At 35.2% G+C, this 11291-nt stretch overlaps 1 pseudogene; it reads left to right on the top strand.

Annotated features, from left to right (window-relative positions):
• The first annotated feature begins 9823 nt into the window (after positions 1-9823).
• LOC122905600 lies at positions 9824-9977 on the top strand (annotated as a pseudogene).
• The last annotated feature ends 1314 nt before the right edge of the window (positions 9978-11291 follow it).

The raw sequence follows: 11291 nt of genomic DNA, 5'->3' as shown, positions 1-11291 counted from the left end.
GCTATAGTCATCGTGTGATACCTTATATCCCTACTACTTAATCATCTTCTAACTGAAAGTTTGTACTTTGATTACCTTCTTCCAAGTGTCCCTCCCTTCACCTGACCCACCTCCTCTGGTAACCAAATTCTAATCTCAGTCTCTCTCTCTCTCTCTTTTTTAAAGATTTTATTTATTTATTTGAGAGAGAGACAGACAGAGACAGAGATAACGAGACAGATCACAAGCAGGGAGGAGAAGATGAAGTAGTCTCCCTGCTGAGTAGGGAGCCCAACACATGGCTCAATCCTAGGACCTTAGGATCATGACCTAAGCTGAAGGCAGACGGCTTAACTGAGCCACCCAGGTGCTCTTTTTCTAGGAGTCTTTTTTTTTAAGGTTCTACATATAAGTGAGATTATACAATATTTTTCTTTCTCTGACTCACTTACTACACTTAGCATAATGCTGTCAAGGTCCATCCATGTTGCAAATGGCAAGATTTAAATTTTTACTACTGAATAATAGTCCATTGTGTATATGTATATGGTATATATATTACATTATGGTATATACATTATGTGTGTGTGTGTGTATCTTTTTTGTCCATTCATGTTGTGGCAAATGACAGGATTTCCTTGTTTTTTTTACGGCTGAATAATATTTCATTATATATGTGTATGACATGACTTTACCCTTTCATCCATATGGACACTTAGGTTGTTTCCACGTCTTGGCTATTGTAAATAATGATGCTATGAACACAGAACATAGATATGTTTTTAAATCAGTGATTTTGTTACTTTTGTATATTTTCCTAGAAGTGGAGTTGCAGGATCATATGGAAGTCTATTTTTAATTTTGGGGGGATTCTTCATACTGTTTTCTGTAGTGGCTGTATCAATTTATAATTCCATGAGCAGTGCACAAGAATTCTCTTTTTTCCACATCCACACCAGCATTTGTAACATCTTGTCTTTTTGATCATGGCCATGCTAACAGGTGTGGTTTTCATTCACATTTCTCCAATGACTAGTGATGTTGAGCATCTTTTCATGTACCTGTTGGTCTTTGGTGTATTTTCTTTGGAGAAATGTCTCTTCGGGTTAGTTGTCCATTTTCTAACTGGGTTATTTTGATTTTATTGATTGTGCCGTAGTGTTCTATCAAAAAAAATCGTTACCAAAATCCACATCAAGGAGTTTTGTGGGGCTACGTCTCTGCTTCCTTGCCTGGAGGTGGGTGGAGGGGGGGTTGAGGGAGTGGAGGAGATGGAGTGCTGTAGACTACTTTCAATTTTCCAGACTCTCTGATAAGGAGAGGCTGGAGCTACCCCCTGCCTTGGCTGTGAATTATCCTCCTGCCTGTGCTTAGCATGGGAAGGCCTCATGACCACTTCTTTCCTTGCCCTAGGGACAATCAACCTGCCTTGCTGGAGTGCCACTGGGCCACACAACTTCCAGCCCTTCTGGTCAGATGGGACTGGAAGGCAGTCTCCACTAGAAGTGGAGCTATGATTCACACTTGGCCTGGACATGGGCAAACTGGGCTCTAGGACCAGCGAAGCTCCTTTTTTTTTTTTTTTTTTTTTGAAGATTTGTACCCCACCAAGCTCCCTCTCAGAATGCACTCCCAATTTGGTTCTGCAGATGAGCAAAACCACTGGTTGTGATAACTGCTTAGGCACTACAAGTATGAATTAGGTCTGCTAAAATCCATGTGCTGATAGTTGCAAGCCCTCTTCTTTCTCCATCATGGTCAGATTCCCACTGACTGAGTCCTGCAGATTCCCCTGCATGCTTGTGGTGTAAAATCAGAACTGGGCCTCCCACAAAGCAACACAAAATGCTGAAGGAGGCTGGTGTTTCCCCTTGGAATCTCTTTCTTTGCTGGCCTGCAGGAGGGAAAATGCAGTCAACGTGTACCTGCTCTTCTTCACCTTCCTGTGCAGTCTCTCTTGGTCACTGCAGTGAGGCAGGTGCTTCAGCCTCACTCCCATACCCTAAGACTCTTTCAGTAGCAACTGTTTCTTTCTTTTCTTTTCTTTTCTTTCTTTTTTTTTTTTTTTTAGATTTTTATTTATTTATTTGACAGATCCCAGAACCCTGGGATCATGACCTGAGCCGAAGGCAGAGGCTTTAACCCACTGAGCCACCCAGGTGCCCCAGTAGCACCTGTTTCTTGAACAGTTGTTAGTGGCTCTTCTTGTGAGCAGGAGAAAAGTTGGAAAAGACTTATGTTGCCATCTTGGTGACATCATACATTTCTCAGTAGAATTATTAGATATTGCATAAAATTTCTTTTTCATCTTCACAGCATGCCAACATTTACAATTTCCTTTTTTAAAAGATTTTATTTATTCATTTGACAGAGAGAGACAGCAAGAGAGGGAACACAAACAGGGAGAGTGGAAGAGGGAGAAGCAGGCTTCCTGTTGAGTGAGGAGCCTGATGAGGGGCTCAATCCCAGGACCCTGGGATCATGACCTGAGCCGAAGGCAGATGCTTAACCACTGAGCTACCCAGGCACCCCAACATTTACAATTTCTAACACAAAATAAGTATCTTTAATAATAAAAAAGATGAGATAACCACATTATGAAAATTGTCTAGCCAGTAGGTTATTATTAACACCTCTTCTCTACTCCATTGTTTTAATTTACAGTTTCTTGTCAACATAAGAAATTTAGTTAATCTCAAATGCCTATTGCAAATTGTTACTGTTTTTTGTGAATTACTTTCTGTTTGCCTCATTTTCTTAATATGCTTTGCAACTATTTTGTTCCAGGGAATAGTTTTACTTCTCACTTTCTATAATGTGTATCTTACGACGAAATTTTAAATGTTCAGATAGTTAAATGCATTAATCTCTTTATTTGTAAATAATCCGCAGACTAGCAAAACCTTCTCTACCTTAAACTGTAAGAGTATTTACTCATATTTTATATTTATGAGTCATACTTAAAAATGTAAAATTACAACTATTAAACTAATTTTTAAATTTTATTTTAATATGAAAATATCAAGAATGTTGATTTTATTATGGCATAGATTATCATTAATTTTTCTCCAAATCAGGGTGCCTGCGTGCCTCAGTCAGTTAAGGGTCTGCCCTTGGCTCAGGTCATGATCTCAGGGTCCTGAGATCGATTCCCATATCGGGCTCCCTGCTCAGCAGAGAGCCTGCTTCTTTCTCTCTCTCTCTCTGCCTGCATCTCTGCCTACTTGTGCTGCTGCTCCCCCTGCTTGTGTGCTCTCTCTCTCTGTCAAATAAATAAAATCCTAAAAAAAAAAAGAAATCTACTGTTAAAATTTTTTTCTCCAAATCAAGTCAATTATACAAATAATATAGTTTTATTATATATAATTTTTCCTGCTTATTTAAAAACATATATTCTGAATATACATGTATGACTATACTCCTTTCTGCCTTAATGAATTCTGTCTATTCTTCTAAAATATCACATTATTCAATTGTGTAATTTTGTATTTTGTTATAATATGAGGTAGAATATGCTCCTCTTCATTATTTCCTTTCCTGAAATATCAATGACTATTCTTATAAATTACTTTTCTGCCTGAAGTTTATAATAAACACCTTGAGATTTATTTTTGAATCATATATTTATGTATATATATATACACACACACACATAAATACACATCTTATTAAGATATTGGATAGAGCTGTATGGGTTTTATAATTTAATACAAGAACAATTAATCTTTTCAATATTGAGTCTTTTTCATTTTAAAACATGATCTTTCTCTCCAGTAACTCCTTTTGGCCTCAATGAAGTATTTAATATCTCTTACTATTCTTATTTGTATTTTTTCATTTTGGAAATTTTATTTTCATTGGGGTTTTTCCAGTGCATTTTCTAGTTGTTGATTGTTGCTGTTATCTACAGGAAAGATACTGATTTTTGCACATTATTTTCCTACTTCACTACTAGGTTATTCTATTAGTTATAACAACACTTCTTTCATTTCCAGGAATTTTCTAGAAACACAGGCATTTCTTTGGCATTTGTGAGTTTTGTCTTCTCTTCTCCTTAGTCAATTTTTAAACATAATTTGTTATTTTTGTATTATCTGGGTCTTCCATAATTAGGCTAGCCATAAAGGAAGAAAGTCTATGGGAGAAGTGTTCAGCAAACCTACATCTATGATGGAACACCTATTTGTGACTGGCTTAGTGAATGAGTTAGATTCATCAGAGTGCAATGTTGAAAGCAAGTTACTAACTTCTATTTTTCATTAATTTTATGGCAGCAAAATCTTTCAGGACAAATTTTTATTTTTGTTCCTTTTTTATTTTAATTTTTGATAACTTTTTTAACTTTAAAAAATCAAGCTGATCATTATTTACAGTGTCTATTTTCATATGTCCTATATATAATGCAAATATCCCCAGAATATAGTCATTGCAAAACCACTCTACTCAATAGTTTATTTTATTTAAATTTAATTAGCCAACATATAACCCACATTTGTTATTTATCCTGATCCCAAACTAGAGAAAGGATCAATAGAGCATGGTATAATGAATTGTATGTTTCTAGAACTATTCTACCATTCAGATGACTCTTTCAGCTATTATAGCTCTTTTAGAGCTTACTCTGTATTTTAATACTACAACAGAAGCAAAAATACTCGTAATAATTCATAAGCAATAGCTATTATTTTCCATAATAATTTCCATAATAATTTTACAAAAACTGTCATTATTGCCAAAATTAACTTCTTAGCATTTTCTAAAATTTTACTAATTTTCTTGAGTTATTTCTTTTAAAATTTCTCAACACATATAAGGAAAATAATTGTTTAAAGCTGTTCATCCAATATGATAGATACTATTTCCAGTGGTTATTTAATTTTATTTTTTGAGAAAGAGAGAGTGGCAGGGGAAAAGGTAGAGGGGAGAGAGAGAATCCTCAAGCAGACTACTGATGTGCCCCTCCAGTGGCTGTTTAAATTTAAGTTAAATAAAATTTAAAAACTCAGTTCCTTGGTCTCACTAACCATATTTCACATGCTTGATAACTACTTGTGTCTCGTGTTTACTGTGCAGGATAGCACAGACATAGGACATTTCCAAGATTGCAGAATATTCTATTGGACAGCTCTGGTTTTGAGCATGGCAAAACTAGCATGTGTTTGTTACTTATACATTGATGTATTTTTTTTTACAGTTTAATAGTTCATTATAAGTTATATAGAGATTAAATTATGAGATTTAGTGTCATAACAGAAATAATAACTATTTTCAATTTTAGTTCCTCTTAAAAATAGCACCAGAACTCCCTGTGTAGAAGTTGTTGAAGAACCTCAAAATCAGAAACATCAGGATCCAAGAGAAGAACTGGGGAGGGGACTATCAGAAGCATAATAAGGAGAGGCTACTTAAAAACTCTCTCACTTGATGATATTGGTGCTTTTTTGAAAAAAGTTTTTATTTTAATTCCAGTTAGTTAACATACAGCATTATATTATCGTCAGGTGTACAATGTAGTGATTCAACACCTCCATACATCACTCAGTGCTCATCACAAGGGCACTCCTTAATCCCCATGGCCTATTTAACCCCCCCCCCCACTTATCCTCCTTCCTGGTAACCATCAGTCTGTTCTCTATAGTTAAGAGTCTGTTTCTCGGTTTGTCTCTCATTCTCTCACTTTTTCCATTTGTTAATTTTTTTCTTAAATTCCACATATGAATGAAATCATAGGGTATTTGTCTTCTCTGACTGGCTTATCTTGCCTTATCATTATACCCTCTAGCTTCATCCATGTCATTCCAGAATGGCAAGACTGCATTCTTTTTATGGCTGAATAATATTTGGATGATATTGGTTCTTAAACTACTTGGATTCCTCATTCATCCATTCATTAAATCCACAACTATTTACTGAGCTCCTATAAGTGTCAATTATTATAAATGCTAAGGATAAGCAAAAATAGTATGTATAGAATGTTCTACGGTAGTAAATGCAAAAGCCAAAAGAAAAAAAAAATGCCAAAGTGAATGGGTATTTGGGATTGGGGAGGGATTCTTATCTTAGACTCTTAGAGTAATCAGAAAAGCCTCCAGTCAGGTGATATTTAAGCAGCAACCTGAAGAAGAAACTACTGTGTGCCTGCAATTGACTGTATGCTGTGCTAGATTTAAGAGGATTTTTTGTTTTAGGCGTTATGCTAGACTTTGGAACCACAGAGAAGGAAAGGGCTTTTAACTGATCCTCAGGGAGATCTAGTGGAGCTTAGGGAAGAAGATGAAAGAGAAGATAACCCATTCCATACCACTTGCTAAGTGAAATATTAGAAGTATGTGCGTGTAGCAATGTTTTCTTACACACTTGGTAGTATTTTTTTCCCTAAAGTCATTTTAAGTAAGCCTTATTAACAGCATTGAAAATAATAATCCATTTCCTTATTCAACATCAATTTTAACAGAAAATAACTAATGTTAATAACAGATTTTTAAAAATGTATTAGCTCGAATAGGCCTTATTTTGGATAATATAAGCACTTTAACTACTTTTCTTTTTTAAAGACTATTTATTTGAGGGCACCTGGGTGGCTCAGTTGGTTAAGCGACTGCCTTTGGCTCAGGTCATGATCCCAGGGTCCTGGGATGGAATCCCACATCAGGCTCGCCCATTCTGTGGGGATCCTTCTTCACACCCTCCCTCTGCCTGACACTCCCCTATTTGTGCGCGCTCTCTCTCGCTCTCTCTCTGTCAAATAAACAAATAAAATCTTAAACAAACAAACAAACAAACAAACAAACCTCTATTTATTTGACAGAAGGGAAAGGCAGAGTGAGAGAGCACAAGCAGGAGAACTATAGAAGGAGGCTCTCTGCTGAGAAGGGAGGCCAGTGCAGGGCTCAATCCCAGGACCCTGGGATTAAGACCTGAGCCAAAGGCAGAAGAAGCTTAACGGACTGAGCCACCCAGGTGCTCCTACTTTTAATTTCTGAAGTTAAACCATCTTCCTTTCCAGGGGAATAGGGTAACAGTAACATTTGACAAAGCTAATAAACACAGAATCTAAAATGTAATAAATAAACAAAATATATGTGTCATTTTTTTTTTTTTGGTTAAGTATATCCTAATAAATAAAAGTGATAAAACATGGAAACTTTTTATAGTAAATCTTATCCTACTGACAGTATTTATCATTTTTTACAAGTGTTTCAGAAAAAAATGTAAATTAATTAAAATTTTCCTGTTATTATTCTTTGATATTTTTTAATAACTCCCAAAGTAAAATATGATATTCAGAAATTTGTATTTTTGAGTTTTCATTTTCTTAAACTGAATATTAAGAATCTTAAAACAGATATAATTTTTCATGTACTTCATGATGGATGCCTTAGAAAGACTTACATGGAGAGAGGTAAACACATCTATTAGTTATCTCCAATTAACCATGAAATAAATAAAAAGCAGATATATGATTGATTACTAAAAAGCGGTGAGTAATTAGATAATAAGGCAGTAGTAATGTTATATATTCATAGAATATAATCTAAGAACATGATTTTGTTTGTATAATTGATTACAAAGCAGTTGAAATTCGTATGACTTTTAGGTAAGGACACAAGATAAGGGGTTTTAAAGACAGCAAATATTTGAAAACAAAGCATTCCTATCATTTTTTTATGTGACTATAAAAGGACATCTTACTCTACTATATTTAAAAACCATTACTTGTTTTGGATTAGACATGTAAACAAAAAATGATATTTATTTAAAGCCTGTGTTTTAATTAAGCAAGGCTTTTAATGTAAATTAATTCATCCTAGAATTTAGTCATGTGTAACATCATATAATTTTACTGTTATTTCTACAGTCCATTAGTTTAAAATTGATTCAATTTATGCTAACAGTTGAGTGATTAAATAATTTCCGAGGAAATTTTAATTATCACTGTGGCTGTTTTCTAGATATAAATTAAAAGTTCTTACACACAAGTTGAATTAAGAAAAAGAACTTTTTAGAAAATTTAGAATCTATAGTGGGAACAAAAGATATTTCTATTCTATTTACCATTTTCCCATTTAGTTCTTACTTTTAAGTCATATATCAGCACTGGAACAAGAAAGATGACTTGAGGATTCATTTATTTTATGCCTATTATTTTGAGGATGGCCTTCTATAGGGCCTTTGTACATACTGTCTGTGAAAACTATGTACTCTTTCCCTGAATATAGTGTGTATTATCGCTTACTTGATTCACGTTCCGGTTAAAATTTTAAGAGAGGATTTTCCTAATGATCCCTAATCCCTTCCCTGCTTTATTTTTCTTATCACTTACTTGTTAGTAAGCAATAATCTTCATTTATTTATGTGATGTTCAGTCCGCCTTTAATTTTTCCATAGGAGTAAGATATCTTTTTTGTTTAAAATATGCATCCAGGGCCTTGTTGAAGGCCAGGTAATATAAAAGATGCTTGTCAGATATCTAGGAAAGTATGCGTGATTAAATGATTATCTGTAAATTAGCTATCTCATGCAGTCAGATGTTACCCTAAAGGCACAACTGATCTTACAGAATACAGTTTCAAAACAAATGAAAATAACACCCAAAAGCAACTGACTAGCAAATCCAACTCTTTCTGTGGTTTCAGGAAATAAAATATTGGATTTAGTTGCATTCCCTCATGTCGATATGTTGATTTAGGATTGTTCAAAATTAGATATATTTCATTAAGTCCAGATATCTAAATTATCAAAGAGCGTCTTTTGGTTTCTCTCTTAATTTTCTTTATCCAAGTTTCTGTATTTTTCTAGATACAAAATACACTTCAAGGGGATGCCTGGGTGGCTCAGTCAGTCAGTTAAGCATCTGCTTTGGGCTCAAGTCATGATCCCAGCATCCTGGGATCACCCCTGCCTCTGGCTCCCTGCTCAGAGGAGGGTCCACTTCTTCCTCCCCCTGCTCTTGTGCTCTCCCTTAATCGTTCTCTCTTTCCCTGGCCAAATAAATAAATGAAATCTTTTTTTTTTAAAGATTTTATTTATTTATTTGACAGAGAGAGATCACAAGGCAGAGAGAGAGAGAGGAGGAAGCAGGCTCCCTGTTGAGCAGAGAGCCCGATGCGGGACTTGATCCCAAGATCCTGAGATCATGACCTGAGCCGAAGGCAGCGGCTTAACCCACTGAGCCACCCAGGCCCCCAATAAATGAAATCTTTAAAAAAAAAAAAAAAAAAAGAGACAAAATACATTTCAATATTAATAGTTCCTAAATTTGGTTATAAGCTTAGGATTTCGTTTGCCAAAGCCATATTTTTCCCTCACAAATTTCCAAATTTTAATGTGTAGATGATTTTAAGTTTAAAGAACTCTTCTCTGCGAGTTAATCAAGCATTTACCTGCCAGAAGATGAGCATTTTTTATGCAAAACTTTTTGCAGTGATGTGCTCCATTTTCCATTTTTTGACATAGGAAAATGCTTTCTTTAGAATGCTTTCTTGAGTACTTCCTGGACAAAATGTTGGAGGTATGGTAGAGTAAAAAAGAACGCATGACTTAATTAAAACAACCTTAGCTAAAATTTCAGCTCTTCCACTTTAAAGATTTTGAGACTCACTGTCTACAATTCTATGGGGTATAAAAAGGAATACTATCGGGGCACCTGGGTGGCTCAGTGGGTTAAAGCCTCCACTTCGGCTCAGGTCATGATCCCAGGGTTCTGGGATGGAGCCCCACGTTGGGCTCTCTGCTCAGCAGGGAGCCTGCTTCCCCCTCCCTCTCTCTCTGTCTGCCTCTCTGCCTACTTGTGATCTCTGTCTGTCAAATAAATAAAATCTTTAAAAAAAAAAAAAGGAATACTATTGCTTCTCAGCCTTTGGCTAAGATCAAGTGTATTGTAGTATCTGTTCTTATCAGTAAAAAGGAATACTGACCACATATCAGGCTCTTATGAGGTAGACACACATACATACACACACATGGAGTCAATATAAAAATTTTTCAATATAATTCCTGTTACAAAGAGAACATCTGATACATTCAATTCTCTTATTTCCTTATCTTGTCTCATTCTCTAAAAGTGTCTCAAGTAACATTTTCATTCTGTGGTCTTACATCATCTCAAATTAGTTATGACAGAAAACTTTAAATATCTATTGCCTTTACTCTAGATCTTAGTCTTAGAAAAAAAAACTATCATACTACCTTAATTTGCTTATCAAAACCATTTGCTTCCTAACATGAATGGGATATGCTAGAGGGATGTCTGGGTGGCTCAGTCAATTAAGCATCTGCCTTTGGCTCTGATCATGATCCAAGGTCCTGGGATCTAGGTTCCTTGCTCAGTAGGGAGCCTGCTTCTCCCTCTGTCTACCATTCCCCCTGCTTGTGCTCTTTCTGTCTCTCTCGCTCTCTGACAAATAAATAAATAACTGAATGAATGAATAAAATATTTTAAAAAAAGATTTACTAGAAATTATGGCTATAAAATTTAATACAAGGCATAATACCTTTTAGAAATGAACCAAAAGCATAGAAAATAAGGAGAAAGGAGAATTAAATTAAATAGAAGGATATTGTAAAATATAATATACCACATACATTTTTAAAATTATAAGAGAAAAATAGAATAAACACATGGATGGCTATATGTGTGCCGAATGCATGGAACAACCAATTAGGCCAATATAAGTTTTGTAGAGCGCAATAATGTTTCACAGAGAAACTGACATTGGACAGGCATAGAGGAATAGTAAGATTAAAATGGATGGAAAGGAGACAGAAGGTCATTTCAGAATCAGCATAAAGTGAGGAGATAAGAATTTCAAAGCTACCTGAAATTATATATATATTTTTTCTATTTTGATGCATTTCCTATTATCTAAACTGATTCCCCAAATTAATGTAATATGCCAAGTGAGCTGAAGCCTGAACGGATCAACACCCATGTCAGGTAAACTCCCAGAGATGGATAAAGTAGAGAATACTTAAGTGCTTTGAATTGTACTAAGAAGCCCATTGATTTTGTTTTTTGTTTTTTAATTTTGTTTATATACTTGAGAGAGAGAGAAGGAGAGAGAGCACAAGTCAGGGAAGGGGCAAAGGGAGTGGGAGAAGTAGGCTCCCCTTGGAGCAGGAATCCACATGCAGGGCTCCATCCCAGCATCCGGGATCATGACCTGAAGCAGATGCCTAGCCAACTGAACCACCCAGGTGCCCCTTGATTTTGTTTTTTAAAGAGACATTAAAATTAAAATTAAATTAAATCAAGTTAAAAAAATTAAGAAACTATTGCTAATCTAAAAAGACATTAAAATTAAATATAACTA

Source organism: Neovison vison, chromosome 4 (genome assembly GCF_020171115.1).
Source record: "Neovison vison isolate M4711 chromosome 4, ASM_NN_V1, whole genome shotgun sequence".
Classification (NCBI taxonomy): Eukaryota; Metazoa; Chordata; class Mammalia; order Carnivora; family Mustelidae; genus Neogale; species Neogale vison.
The sequence above is the reverse complement of the archived record's forward strand: the minus strand, read 5'-3'. Positions and strand labels throughout refer to the sequence as shown.